The 16,456-nt window shown below is 40.1% G+C and overlaps 2 pseudogenes; both read left to right on the forward strand.

Moving 5' to 3' along the window:
• The window catches only part of LOC139437353 (protein RUFY3 pseudogene), a 196,255-nt pseudogene that overhangs the window by 80,337 nt on the left and 99,462 nt on the right, over positions 1-16,456 (forward strand).
• On the forward strand, positions 5,519-16,423 carry LOC101414435 (general transcription factor II-I-like; annotated as a pseudogene).

Consider the following 16,456-nt stretch of genomic DNA (forward strand, 5'->3'; position numbering starts at 1 on the left):
CAAACTCTTGCTGAGACACCTAGAAAAGGTTATATATCAGTAAGAGGGAAATTAAGCCCAGAAAGAAGTAGAGGATGCATGAAGGAAAGACAAGCAAGGAGACAAGAAAACACATAAATAAATATAAGGAAGCATCAACTCAACAGAGTAACAATAATAATCACTAATTCAGGGGCATATTATAACAGGGTGGGTTCAAGAATCATGTTCAGATAGATTAAGTATTAAACTTTGAAGGAAAAATTTTAGAAGATAAACTTGATTATCTTCATGATCTTGAGAAAAGGAAAGATTTCTTGAGATAAAAAGCACTTCCTGCAATGGCACAGATTGATAAATTATTCAGCATTAAAATGATGACCTTCCAGGAGGAGAATGGAATGGGAAGTTAGTGCTTAATGGGTACAGAGTTTCTTTGGGGGATGATGCAAACGATTTGGAAATGGATGTGTGATGATTGTAGCACAGTCCTTTAAATGTAGTTAATACCACTGAATTATACACTTAAAGATGGCTAAAATGGGAAATTTTGTGTTCTGTGTAAGTTACTACAATGAAATTTAAAAAAAATATTAAAAATTAAGAATTTTGGATTATCAGAGACACAAAAAGAAAGTGAAAAGACAAGTCACAAACTGGGAGAAGATATTCGCAATACATAAAACTGACAAGTGACTTCAATCCAAAATATGTGCAGAACTACAGAGGGAAATGTAGAAGACAATTTGAGAGAAAAATGAACAAAGCCTTCCCCTCCAAGATGGTAAGCCTTCATCATGATCATCGTCATCATCATCATCATTATATTAGTCAGCCAAAGGGGTGCTGATGCAAAATACCAGAAATCTGTTGGATTTTATATAAAGGATATTTATTTGGGGTTGAAGGTTACAGTTACCAGGCTATAAAACGTAAGTTACTTCCCTCATCAAAGTCTATTTCCATGTGTTGGGGCAAGATGCCTGCCAATGTCTTCTAAGAGTTCTGGCTTCTTGGTTTCCTTTTCCTGGAGGCTCCGTTTCTCTCCAGGCTCAGCTGCTCTGCTCTCTGGTCTCTGCATCTGCAAACTACCAGGCAAATGGCTTGTTTCTCTTCCCTGGGCCTTATTTCTTTCCTCACAAACAAGTCCCTCTGTATGTTTACTTCCTGGGGATCCAGATCAAAACTTCAACATCAAAACTCCAACATTAAAATTCCAACTCTGTCCTTTGCCACGTTAAGTGCCACCAAGGGTCAGGAAATCAACACCCTGCTAATGTGGCCATACCAAAGCCCTAATCATAATTTAACCACATCCAGGTACAGACCAGTTTTCCAAGCATCATCCAATATCTACTTTTGGAATTCATAAATAATGTCAAACTGCTATAAGCATTATTATCATCATCATCATCATTGTAATTATTGTCATCAGATTCATATCATCATCATCTTCATCGTCATCATTGTCATCGTTGTCATTGTCATCATCACTCTTGAGTACTTCACTGTGCCAAGCTCTCCCACATGTCTTGTCTCATTTACTCCTCACTAGTGCAAAGAAGGAGCCACAGTCATTCCCAGTTGAAGACCAGGGATCTAGAAGCTCCCAGCAACTAAAAGGACCTCTCTAAGGTCACACACCTAAAACATGAGTCAAATGCACAACCAGGGGACTTCATGCTTCTAGAACCCAAATTTTCACTATTGACCACAGCTGTGTGAGGATATCATTTCCCTAAGAGACCTGGAAGGAAGAAAGTAAAACTGACCCCAGTCCTCTGAGAAACAGGGAGAAACTTAGAGGGTAGAAGCAATACTTTCCCCTATGGGTCACAGCTCCTTGAACAGGAGTTAGGTCAGGAAGTTCAGGAGCTGGGAGGATCTTCAGTGCTCTAGGTCCTGGCATAAGGCATGCTCCCCAAGGTCAAATATGTTGGCAGAGCCAGACTAGAGCATGTTCACACCCCCTGTTTGTATTCATCTTAATTCTTCTTGTACTTAGGTTCATTCACCCAGTCTCAAATTGCTCTACAAAGGCCCCCTGCCACAGGATGATGATGGTGGCAATGGCTTTATTGTCCTCCCAGGATAATTAAATCTTGAATCTTCTTTCTAACAGTGGGAGGATTTACAAAGATAAGCTTCACTGTGACAGCTCCATAGTCATAAATTAAAAGAAATACACAGTAGTTCTCATTAGTTTTATTTTTTGTTCTGTGGATTTGAATACATCTATATTTTTAATTGCCTACTTTGGCCTTTCTCCCCCAAAATCCCACCTCCCCATTCACTGCAGGGAAACTGCATATTTCTTGGAATTCTGAGGACACCCAGCTCTAGAGATAAGCAGTGACTTGGCCATGAGAAACCCATGCCATTCCTCAGTCTGGCTCTGAGGATGAGCTCTGCTACCCCAGACATCTTCATCCTCAACCTCTCAGGCACAGATGATAAAAACAATAGTTTGGAGTTGCCCTAATGTATTGCTGGACATTATATATCGTACTGTAACCCACTGAGTGGATAGGGAGAGAGTGTAAACTACAACATAAACTATAATCCATGCTGTATAGTGCTCCAAAATGTACTCATCAAATGCAATGAATGTACCAAATTTATGAAAGAAGTTGTCAATGTGAGAAGTGTGGGGATGTAGGGAGTGGGGTATATGGGGAACTCTTAGATTTTTTCTGTCTTTTAATGTCGTCTATTAGATTTTTCTGATTATAAAAGAATTAACTGAATATTATAGCAAAAAAAAACCAGAAATATAAAAAATGGAAAATTGTCTTGTAATCCTATTATCCAACTAAACCATGACTAACATTTAGTTTAACTTCTTCATTAAAATCTTATTAAAACCTAGGATCAAATGGATTGGTATTCTGATTTAATTTTTTTAAATTTAATGGCCTTTTTTTAAACATGCATAGAACACAAAAAAAATGTTAAATTAAAAAATATAAGATGTTACCATACACCCATCTCACCCCTTTTACATTTTTAATGTAACATTTTGTGTGATCTACGTATTTAAAAAAAAAGATTTAAAGAAATGGAAAACAAAACAAAACAGCAACAACAACAACAAAACAATAGACAAGTGAGGATTTCCCTGCCTCTAAGTAGGTTTTGTCTGGTGCACATGAAGTAGTTCATACCATTTTAACTGTAATGCTCAAACCAGCTGCATGAGACATCAGCACCAAGCCTCCAGCCAGGTCTCATCCTGAGGGAATCTGTTCCAGCATCATCAGCATGGCCAAATGCCATGTTCAGTGCCAGCCACTGTGCCTCACTTGGAGCTGTTAGTCCCCTTGGTCCTCACCTGTATCTCTTTCCACAGGAGGAGACTGAGCTTCAGAGGCATTGGTAATTGCCTCTGGCAGGGAGGGGATTTGAACTGTCTTGATAATGATGTCAAAAGTGGTGGACTGTACCAGGTGTGGCTGGACATAGTGATTGTCCTGGAGGCAGATTCCTTATCCAGACACCCGGCCACCATTGTATCTGGCCCACAAAACAGCACCGAGGCTTTCAGAAGCCCTCCTTGGGAATTTGGAGTCTGGAAATCCATCATAGGGGCTGAAAGGCAGACCCATGACCTGAAACCTGATTCAATGTGTGGACAGGTCAGCAGGACCAGCCCACCCAGGAGCTCCTCAGCAATGCAGCATTGCAGCCCCCCCCCCTTCTAAATCAGAATCTTCAGGACCCAGTCACCCCCTCCTGCCCTCTAAACCTCTGAGCTTCAAGAAGCTCTTTACAGATCATGGCAGCACAGCCAAGAAGGCCTGGGTAAATTGAAGTAAAACAATCTAAAATTACATAGCTCTCCAACAGTGAGTGATGTAGAGTTTATCTCAGGAAGGTCAAAATAGTTTAATATCAGAAAATCTAATTACTGGATGACTAGATCCATGGACAGATAGTGATCATCTCAAAAGATGAATAAAGGTATTATTTTAAAAACTCTAAGAAAACTAGGAACAGAAAATGACTCTAACTTGGTAAGGACATCTACCACAAAGCCACAGCATTCCTTGTACTTAATAGGACCTCAGTGAACTTATTTCATGGTGGGAGCAGGCATAGGCTGCTCCCTGTCATGGCTGTAGTGCAACACAGTTCTGGAGGGCTTGGCCCACATAACAAGGTGAGAAAAAGAAGAGTGATAACAACTAGAAACAAAGAGTCAAAAGTGTTATTTTCAGAGATGAAATAATGACAATTTCTACAAGACAGCCCTACAGTATCAATACAATTTTAGAAATAATAAGAGTATGAGAAAATTGCTGAAAACAAGATTGACTTAGAAAAAACAAATTATGAAAAAAAGAAATTTAAAATAGTAATAAAAACCATACAGTTATCAAATAGCCTATAAAAATGCACAAATCTTATGAAAAACTAAGTTTGTTTTTTTCTCATAAAATATTTCAGACCTACAGCAAGTCCTCTAAGTGACCTAATGTATAACCCTGTACCCAATACGTAAGCATATCCAATCTGTATCTTTTGACAAAGGGTATTTAATTGCTCCCTAGGAGATAAACCATTGTAGTTACATGTTTCCAACCCCATTTCCTTCCTTCCTTACCCACCCAAGGTAACTTTTATGACTTTTTATTATGCTATTACCACATAAATATTTCCTATGAATAATATGTAGCATTGTTTTGCATGCTTTCAACCTTTTACAGTAAGAGCTATCCATATGCCTAACATGCTTTTTTGGTTGTTCAATGTTGTGTTTTTTAAACGTACCCATGCAGAGGCATGTAGCTGTCATTCATTAATTTAAACTGCTGTATGTTGGTGTATTTTATGAATATAATGTAATTTATTATCCATTCCATAATTTAAACTATGCTGTAGTACTGAACAATTTTGAATTTATCTCCTTGTACAGGCATGAGTATTTCTCTAGTGGGAGAATTACTGTGTGATATATGTGTTGCTACATATTGCCAAGTGTTTCTATGGAGAATATTACAAAATCCTACCAAAAGATATCAAACTAGATCCAACAAATGGAGAAAGGCAACATGCTTATTGGGTAAAATAGTAATATCTATTTTCTCCAAATCCAACAAAATTTGAATGTTTCAATATAATGTTGGTTATCTGCAGCAGGATTTTTTTAAAAATTCACAAACTAATTCTAAAATTTACATGGAAGCATAAAGGTTTACAAATAGCAAAGATAAATATGAAAAAGAAGAGCCAAGAAAGGTGCATAGTCTACTTGATGTTCAGCCATAAAACAGGATGCACTGGTCAGAGAAAGAAAGACGGATGCAATGGAATAGAAAGCTAAGAAACAGAAGAAGCTTTAGATTATAAATGTTACATCAAAAACATGGGGAAGGGAAGAGCAGAGAGAAGGGACGACTGCCGGCCCCCACCCCACAGGTGCTCTTCAGCAGGGGCTAAGGGTTACCTGCCCGAAGGCTCCCTCCATCCCTGTGACCAGGTCAAGGCACTGAGAGGTCCTACCATGGCCATATGACACTGACAGTAGCTGCCCAGATGCATGGGCCCTCCCCTTCCCATCCTGCCTGCTCCCCATCACTTCCCTTCAGCTCCCCCAGACCCCCAACTCAGCCCTCGCACTACCTGGAGATGGCTGCTCTCTGGGATCTTGGCCCAAGCAGCAGGGTCTGTCATGCCTGTTGATGAGGAGGAGTCAGGGGAGAGCAGGATGTGGTCCATTTCTCACATCTGCTCTGGAGTCCATGTGGTCAACCTTGCAGAGTATGACACAGAGGTGTTTGTTGTTGGAACTGAGAGAGGATGTGCTTCTATCAGTACCAGGATGGATTTTCAGAAAGATTCCATAAAATACCTGTTGAAAGAGAAGAAAAGCTGCAGAGATGCACAAACTGAAATCTACAACCCAGACAAATGGGATGAGTGTGGATGCTGTGGAAATGGAGACTATGTTAGAAGACCAGTCAGCCACAGGATTTCAGGGCTTCCTTTAAACACCTGAGCTGCCTTTAAACACCTGAGAATTTTGTTCTGCAACCCTGAAATGGATTCTGGAGAACAAAGCAGGGATTTCATTTATTAAGAGAACTTTCTTAGAGCCAAAAAAAGCACCTAAGTGGTCATGTGGTGGTAACAGATGGTGAAAGGTCAATATGGTCTCCACATGGAAGTTGTGGCCCCATCAAAGTGAAGACTGAAGCCATGGAAGATTCTGGAATTTCCCTAGAAATGGCAGCTGTAGACCTAAAGAAGAATGCAAAGACCCTGATTTCTCTTACTCCAACATTCAAGGAAGCCACCACTCTTTAGAAGGCAATGACAGAACAGAAATGGAAGCACCAGCTGAAGGTTCTACCCATCACATCACATCAGAAACAAGTGAAGACCATGAGGTTGACATGTCTATTGAAGATGATGCTCATTCTCCACCTACCAAGAGACAAAGACCAATGAGTCACCACAGTCCCCAGTAACTGAGCCTGTCAAGGCTGGAAAATGAAGAGTGAGGGAATTTGACTTTGAGAAATGGAATGCACAATTACTGATCTACATAAGCAAGCTGAAGATTTGCTTGAAAGAAAATATACTCAAGCCATAAAAGCCAAAGTTCCTGTGATGATCCCATATCCCCTTTTCCCATCACATGTTGAAGATCCTTTTGTACAAGGACTTCCAAAAGGAGTTCCTTTTACATTGCCATCTAATTATGGAATTCCTTGCCTTGAAATGATATTATTAATACTTGCAAAACAAAGTATTTATTTTGTGATTAAGAAGCATGAACTTCTGAAGTCATCACATGAAGGTTTACAACTTAATAAACCAGCATCAGGATAAAAGGAAGAAGGATATGTTAAGATCATGAAATTAGGAAAGATGGTACATCAAATTTTCTGAAAAAAAAACAAAAAAAAATATTATGAAGACTTCAGGACCACTGAAGCCAAGGCTGTATCTTACCAGAAATTTGAGGCACATTCTAATGATTTCTATGTGGAAGGTGTACCAGAAAACCTTCATTTTAGAACATCCTCATGGAATGGGAATTCTAAGACTGAAAAAAAAGCCATTCAAGTGGGCAGACAGTTTAAATTTGTCATTAAAAGAACAGAAGGAAGTGGATGTGGCCCAAGGGATTAAGCATCTTCCTCCCACATGGACTGTCCCAGGATTGGTTCCCTATGTCTTCTAAAAGGAATACAAGCACTCAGCGAGTATAAACAATGAAGGGGGCTAGAAATAAATAAATAAATATTTTAAAAATTTATTTTTATTTTTATTTGTCTTTTCTTTAAAGATACAGAGATCACAAAAAATGTTACATTAAAAATATAAGAGGTTCCCAGCTATCAGGGAAATGCAAATCAAAACTACAATGAGATACCATCTTACTCCCATAAGATTGCCAGCTATGAAAAAAACAGAAGAATACAAGTGCTGGAGAGGATGTGAAGGAAGGGGAACACTCATCCACTGCTGGTGGGAATGCAGAAGGATCCAACCATTCTGGAGGACAGTATGGCGGTTTCTCAAAAAACTAGCCATAGATTTGCCATATGACCCAGCAATACCACTGCTGGGTATATACCCAGCAGAACTGAAAACAAGGACACAAACTGATATATGTACACCAATGTTCATAGCAGCATTGTTCACTATTGCCAAAAGTTGGAATCAACCCAAATGCCCATCAACAGATGAGTGGATCAATAAAATGTGGTATAAACACACAATGGAATACTACTCGGCTGTAAGAACAAACACACTACAAACACATGTGATAACATGGATGAATCTTGAGAACCTTATGTTGAGTGAAGCAACCCAGACATTGAAGGACAAATACTACATGACCTCAATGATATGAAATAAACAAGCTGCCCTAGATAGCAAGAGACTGAATGATAGGCTTACAGGAAATCGGAGGGTGGAGGAAGGATATGAGCCGATGTCTGCAGGGGTGGAATTTAAGACGAGATGATGGTAAGTATGAACACAAAGAAGAGATAAAAGGGGGGCAAGGGGTTGCCTTTGGTTGGGGCTTTGCGGGTTTGAGGGTGGCTGGGGAAGGACGGATGGGTAACGTTGCCCAAAAGTGGGGGGAGGGAGGGGTAGCATACGAACACAGGAGAGGGTCAGGTGTTGGTGGAGAGTAAAATGCCGAGAAAATCATATCAAAATATAATAAAGAGGGTTACCTGTTTAGAATGCTCAGAGGGGAGGGTCTGATGCAGGACGGGCTCCTGGGGAATGTCTAAATGCTCATTCTGCCAGAGTGGGTGACACCATGGAGTAGAAACCCAAGTAGTGAGGGTGGGGGTGGACCCACATCCTGGGGAGGACTAATGCCATCAAATAGAGGGAACTGTATCCCTCGAGAGAAAGGGTGGCTCCCAGGGCATTGGGGCAGTTGAGCAAGTTAGGCCCTGAACACTATTCCATCTATCTCTGGAAGTGGGTCCTCAGGAAACGGAGGTTGGCTGTCACTGTGGGCACCAAGGTGGAAGGGAAAATAGACGTTAAATGTGTGGAACCAAAGTAAATGGGGGGTAAGAGAGGAGTTTCTTGAGAGTACACAAGGATGGATATAAAACATGTCATATTACACCATAACATATAGGAGATGACAGACTGATAATGTAAACCATAATGTAGAACATAGGATAACTAAAAATGTAAAGAACTGTGTATCCTAAAGTATGCACCATAATGTAAGCACAGATGTCACCTTGTTAGAAAGCTAATGTCTCAGACTCTGTACATCACTTTAAGTAAACATGATATGAATAGGGCGTAAGAGTATCACTGTGGAAGGGAAAAGGCTTTCTGGTGGATGTGTGGGAGTGCTGTATATTATATATATGCATTGCTGTGGTCTAGGACTCCTGTGAAGAAAAGCTGAATAATTAGGGGGGGAAAAAAAAAAAAGAAAAAGAAAAAGATAGGATGTGGAATTTTTTCAAGTCAACATTCTTTATCTAAGTTCTTTATCTAACTTTATCCAAGTTCTTTATCTATCCTTTAAACCCATCGCTATATGCCATTCCCTAGTAAGGGACCATGACATTATATTGGGCTTCAAATTTCGGGGAGTTCTGGATCACAGAGTGTTTCAACAATGGCAATGGAGGGATACTGGTATGGGATACCAATGACAGGTGATATATGGCTGACAGGGAGCTGTACAGAACATATGTCCAGGGTGCATGGTAATGTTTGGATATACTCATAGTGGCAACAATTAAAAACCACAGCAGGGGGGGTACTGGGTTCCTGGCCAGTGGTGCTCTGTCCTGGTCCCTAGGGGAGCAGCGACAGTCTCTCAGGTACAGCAGCGGGGACCGGGAGGGAGTGAGGGTTCAACAGTGAACCCCTGATGCTAATGACTATGCTTGTGAGCTGATAAACCTAAAATAAGAACAAGGCCTAGAGCAACATTGTGCCTGGGAATTTCCTCCTGTCAGCCTTCATGTTACTCAAATGTGGCCAGTCTCGAAGCTAAACTCAGCATGTAAATGCAATGCCTTCCCCCCAGCGTGGGACATGACACCCGGGGATGAGCCTCCCTGGCAACGAGGGACCACTATCAACTACCAACTGATGATGCAACTGGAAAATGACCTTATACAGAAGGTTCAATGCGGATCAGCAGAATATCCATGTCTACATAAAATAACATGACTTTAAAATGCTGTTTGACCTAAAGTAAGGGGGAAATGGAAAGGAGAAATGAGTTTATATGGCTACGAGTTTCTAAAAAAGAGTCTGGAGGCTGGCAGAAGGATTGCCCTCATGCACAACTGAGCAGAGTCAGAGAGACAGATAAAGCAGATACAACCCCCAGATATTGGTTCCTTTGAGGGCTAAAGAGACCCATGGGAGTTATGGTCGTGGCCGATGGGGTTAACTACCAGGGCAGATGGCTCCTCTTTGGAAATGTTGTTTATGTGTGATGAATCTGGACTCAGATGGGATCTTCCTTCATAAGACTTTCATGCTAATGTGCTGGAGGTGCAGTTAATGTTGGGGCTTAAGATATATTTAGGGGATTTGAATCTCTGGACTGACAATGTGATAGCCAGGTCCTGAGCCTCAACAGACTCCAGCACCTACAATCTGATCTATTGGACTTACCACACTCAGCTAAGATGGAGTTGAAGAAGGACAACCACCACACCATGGAGCCTAGAGTGATTACAACTGAAAATGGGAGGATTGCATCCAGCATCCATGTGAAATCTGAGCCTCCTCTTGACATAGAGGTGCAATGGACACAACCAATCCAATGTCCACATAGAAGAGGTGGCATTGGATTGGGAAAAGTGGACATGGTGGACGATGGGTATGGGGAAAGGCAGGAAGAGATGAGAGGTGGAGGCGTCTTTGGTACATGGAGCTGCCCTGGATGGTGCTTCAGAGGTAATCACTGGACATTGTAAATCCTCACAGGGCCCACTGGATGGAATGGAGGAGAGTATGGGCCATGATGTGGACCATTGTCTATGAGGTGCAGAGGTGCCCAAAGATGTACTTACCAAATCCAATGAATGTGTCATGATGATGGGAACGAGTGTTGTTGGGGGGGGAAAGGGGGGGTGGGGGGGTGGGGTTGAATGGGACCTCACATATATATTTTTAATGTAATACTATTACAAAGTCAATAAAAAAAATTTAAAATAAAAAAAAATATAAGAGGTTCCCATATACCCCCCCCACACACACACACACCCCACTCCTCCCACATCAACAACCTCTTTCATCATTGTGGCACATTTATTGCATTTGGTAAATACATTTTGGAGCATTTCTACACCACATGGATTATAGTATACATTGTAGTTTACACTCTTCCCCAGTCTATTCAGTGGGTTATGGCAGGATATATAATGTCCTGCATCTGTCCCTGCAATATCATTCATGACAACTCTAATTCCCAAAAATGCCCCACAACACCACTTCTTTCCTCCCCTGCCCTCAGCAAATTCTGTGGCCATGGTCTCCACATCAGTGATACAATTTCTTCCATTGCTAGAGTCACAATATTTCTATATCAGAATACCAGTAAGTCCATTCTAATGCATATTTTATTCCTCTATCCTGTGGACCCTTGAATGGTGATGTCAATTCCACCTCTAAATCGAGAAGGGGCTTAGATCCCACATTACTAATGGATATGATTATCCTGCTTGCAATTGTAGACACACTTGGTTCCCTGGTGTGGTGGTTGAACATCTTCACCTCCCTGTTAGCTGACCTGGGTAAGTCCAATGGACCTGAGAGTGATGTAGCAACTCTGCTGAGGGTCAGGGCTCAAGTGGCACATAGCCAGTCCAAATATTCAAGTCTCCTGAGTATACACCAACCCCAGTGCCAGTCACAGATTCAGTAATAGTGACAGAAGAGGCATGTGTGGAAAGGTAACATCTACATCTGAGTCCAACTCCATCACACTCAAGAGCACAAATTCCAAAGTAGGGCTCACTGGCAAGGCACTGAACCCCAGACCTATCTGTCATAACCATTAGAACCTATATGTCTCTGTAGTCCTCAGGAGCACCAGTACCTGTTTTTGTATCTACTTTGGCTATCTCTGGGATCCTGCTGAGACCTCTCTGATGACCTCCTGATTCATTTTGAAGTCTCTTAGCCATATAAACTTATTTGTCTTCACCATTTCCCTTTTTAATTCAAGATTATTTTCTACTTGCATCACCAGCTGCTGCTTCGTAGTAATCCCTAGGCACCAGGTAGGCTCATCCCCAGGAGTCATGTACCTCATTGCGAAAAACAATGTATTTACTTGCTGAGTTTGGCTTAGAGAGTGGTCACATTTGAGCAACATGGAGATTCTCAGGAAGTGACTCTTGGACACTCTGCAGCTCTAGACCTAGTTGAAATTTCAATCACACTGGCTCATAAGCATAGTCGTCAGTATCAAGGGCCCATCATTGGACCATCCTTCTTCACTGGTCTTTGGCCTTACACTTGGGGGATTTTTGATGTTCCATTTGGGAATGTGACAGAGCTACCCCAGCTAGGAACTCAACACTCCCTCAGTTGTGTGTAACTCTACTAACTATGACAATACCCTAAGAACATCTGAACATTTTTATATACCCTATATACATGCCCTGGGGAACTCCCTCCCAACCATGCATTCCCTATCAATGACACCCCATACTGGTGCTCTACCCCTGCTATAGTTGAACCCCTCTGGATCCAAACCTTCTTCAAAAGTGAAGAATAATATATTGCCAAAATCAATTAGTAAGAAAATGAAATAGTAATGATAGGTTCAAAGATTATAAATAGAATACATACTAATTTAGAAAAACTACAATAAAATAAAAACTAAATTGCCGTATTAAAAAATTAAAAATATAATAAAACTTTGTTTTGGACATTTTTCCTTTCATCACTTTAATAGGCATTGCCTTGTATGTACTGTGGCAAGTCAATCTCTTCCATTCCTTTCTTGGTGTCTACATCCTTTTTTTTAATTTTTAATTTTTAATTTTGTCTTCAAAAATGTTTTAGATCACAGTAAGTCACATATACAATATGGGGTCTCCCCGATGCCCAACATCACACTCATTTTCTCCATTTCCAGCAATGATCTTTTCACATATGGATGTTAAATTTGCCACAGCTGATGTACAGATATTGAAACATAGTTACCAACCATGTTTCCATTTTGGTTTACATTGAGGTTTATATTTAGACTGTACACTTTAAAAAATTTAGGTACATTATGGTTTACATTAAAGTTTACATTTTAGACTATACACTTTTATGAAATTTTGGTGAACTTTAACATGGACTATATCCATCATTGTCTGATCTTGTGGAGCATTTCCATTGCCCAGTTTCTCCTCTTTCATCTATTCCTTACCACTCCTCCCCTCGGGGCTCACAGTTACAACCAAGCTTCAGTGCTTGAAGGACCAGATTCATAGATACTTGCAACAGTGCTGAGGGCTTGACACACTAAACTGTCCTCCCCAACTGGAAGCCACCAATGCTCTCAAGAGACATCCTTCCCTCTGTTTGAGAACATCAGGCCTCCCCAGGATGGGGGTACACCTTCCCACACCTTGCATGGGTCTCCTGCCAATGATATAACACGCTATGACAAGATAAGCACTCACACACCCCCTAGAAGCCTGATCCAGGTGCACCCTGTGCTGGATGCCCCACATCAAACACCTTCAACAAGTAACCCTTCCTTATTGTATTTTCTAAAGAGTTTTGTCAACATTGTAGTTTCCACCATTAAAAACCTCCTAACTAAAAAGAGCCGCTGGTCAGATGGCTTCACAGGTGAATTCTACCAAGTGTTTCATAAGGAACTAACACCAATCTTGCTTAAACTCTTCCAAAAAAATGAACTCATGGGTAACTTATTCTATGATGCCAACATTACCTGAATACCAAAGCCAAACAAAGACCCACAAGAAAGTAAAATTACAGACCAATCTCTCTAATCAACCTAGATGGTAAAATCCTCAACAAAATACTTGCTAATTGTATTCAACAATGCATCAAATTATATACACCATGACAAAGTGGGTTTTATCCCTGGTATGCAAGGACAATAAGAAAATCAATCTATGTAATACACCACATAAGCAGATCAAAGGGAAAAAATCACATGATCATACCTATAGATGCAGAAAAAAGCATTTAACAAAAGATAGCACACTTTCTTGATAAAAACAATACAAAATATAGGAATAAAAGGAAAGTTTCAGAACATGATAAAGGGTATCTATGAAAAACCCACAGCTAACATCATTTACAATGGTGAAATCCTAAAATCTTTCCCTCAAAGATCAGGAACAAAACAAGGATGCCCACTATCACCCCTCCTATTTAACATTTTGTTAGAGGTACTTGTTTGAGCACTGAGGCAAGAACCAGATATAAAAGGGATTCAAATAGGAAAGGAAGAAGTCAAAATTTCATTATGTACAGATGACTTGGTCCTATACATAGAAAGCCCTGAGAAATCTACAACAAAGCTTCTAGAACCTATAAATGAGTTTCAGTAAAGTCACAGGTTATAAGATCAATGCACAAAAATCAGTAGCATTTCTGTAAACCAATGATGAGCAATCTGAGGAGGAAATTAAGAAACAAATACCACTTACAATAGTAAATTAAAAAATCAAATGCCTAGGGATAAATTTAACTAAAGATATAAAAGAGTTATTCACAGAAAACTATGCAACACTGTTAAAGGAAATCAAAGAAGACTTAAATAAATGGAAGAATATTCCCTGTTAATGGATAGGAAGAGTGACTATCATTAAGATGTCTATCCTACTGAAACTGATTTAATGTACTGATTTAATGCAATCCCAATAAGAATCAACCAGCATTTTTTAATGAACTAGAAAAACTAACTATGAAATTTATTTGGAAAGGAAAGTGGCTCAAATAGCCAAATACATTTTGAAAAGGAAAAATGAAATTAGAGGAGTCATACTACCTGAATTTAAAACATACTACAGGGAAGCAGATGTGGATCAACTGATAGAACATCTGCCTACCATATGGGAAGGTCCAGGGTTCAATACCCATGGCTTTCTGACTCATGTGGTGAGCTGGTGCATGTGCAGAGCTGCCATGTGCAAGGAGTGCCATGCCACACTGGGGCTCTGCCACATAGGAATGCCCTACATGCAAGTAGTACACCCTGCAAGGAGAACTGCCCTGCATGAAAAAAAGTGCAGCCCACCCAAGAGTGGCACCACACACACACAGAGCTGATGCAGCAAAATGATGCAACAAAAAAGAGGTGCAGTTTCCCAGCACCACCAAGGGTACAAGTGGACAGAGGAGAACACACAGCAGGTGGACACAAAGAACAGATGCAGGGGAGTGGTGAGAAATAAATAAAAATAAATCTTAAAAAATAAAACATACTAAAAAGCTACAGGTATGGCACAACGATAGACAATGACCCATGGAACCAAATTGAGAGTTCTGAAATACATTCTCGCATGTAGAGTCATCTGATATTCAACAAGACCAAAAACTCACTCAACTGGGAGAGAATGGCCTCTTTAACAAATGGTGCTTGGAGAACTGGATATCCACATGCAAAAGAATGAAAGAGGATTACTATTTCACACCTTATATAAAAAATCAACCCAAGATCAAATACCTAAATATAAGACCTAAATATAAGAGCCAAGACCATAAAGACATTGGAAAACAATGTAGGGAAGCATCTGCAGGACCTTGTAATAGGAAATGGTTTCATGAACTGCACACCCAAAGCACGAGCAGCAAAATAACAAATAGATAAATGGGATCTACACAAAATTAAATCCTTTTCCTCCTCAAAGAAGTTTGTCAAGAAAGTGAAAAGACAGCCTACCCAATTGGAGTAAATATTTGATAACCATATATCTGATAGGAGAGTAACATCCTGCATATATAAAGAAATTCTATATCTTGAAAATAAAATGACAAACAACCCATTTAATAATGGGCAAGAGATTTGGACAGATGCTTCTCAAAAGAAGAAATACAAATGGCTAAAAAGCACATGGAAAGATGCTCAAAATCACGAGCTATCAGGGAAATGCAAATCAAAACTACAATGAGATACCATCTTACCTATATTAGACTGATGGCTATTAAAAAAGCAGAGAATTACAAGTGTTGGAGAATATGTGGAGGAATGTGAACCCTCATCCACCACTGGTGGAAATGCAGAAGCATCCAGCCATTTTGGAGGACAGTTTGGTGGTTCCTAAAAAATCTTTAAAATTAAAAAAGACCAGAACTTCTGACTCACCTTATGACTGCAGTTACTCAGCCAAGAACAAATACATAGATAAGAAGATTGGAATGCAAGAATTACCAAGTTATGAAACCAAGTGGAAGAGATTTTTAATTTGAAATTTGCTCAAGCTCTTGGACTCACAGATGCAGTGAAAGTACCATACTTTGTGTTTGAATCAAATCATGAGGTTCTTTATGCAGAAGGCATGCCAGAAGGAATTCCCTTTCAAAGCCCTACGTGGTTTGGAATTTCACGACTTGATTGTGCATGGGAGTAATAAAATCAAGTTTGCTGTTAAAACACTTGAAGTAGTAGTGTTCTATTTGCCTCCTGGAATGGAGAATAAAATAAATACTAAAGCATTACAGTCCCTGAGAAGACCACCAAGCCCTGGGAGCAATTCAAAGGTTCATGAAATTGAGGTCCTGAAACATCAGGTGTTTGGACCCCTACTGAAATTAAAACAGTTCTAATATGCCCCTCAAGCCTTGAGGAGGGGAGTTTTTGACTGAGGTCTGGAATTCCAAAATTACAGACCTAAAACAGAAAGTTGGATGTCTTTTCAATGAAAAATGTGGTGAAGCTCTTGGCCTTAAACAAGCTGTGACAGAACCATTTGCATTATTCAAATCTTTCCCAGCAGACTTTTAAGGGAGAGGCTTACCTGAGTGTGCCATTGAAAAG

Source organism: Dasypus novemcinctus, chromosome 22 (assembly GCF_030445035.2).
Source record: "Dasypus novemcinctus isolate mDasNov1 chromosome 22, mDasNov1.1.hap2, whole genome shotgun sequence".
NCBI lineage: Eukaryota > Metazoa > Chordata > Mammalia > Cingulata > Dasypodidae > Dasypus > Dasypus novemcinctus.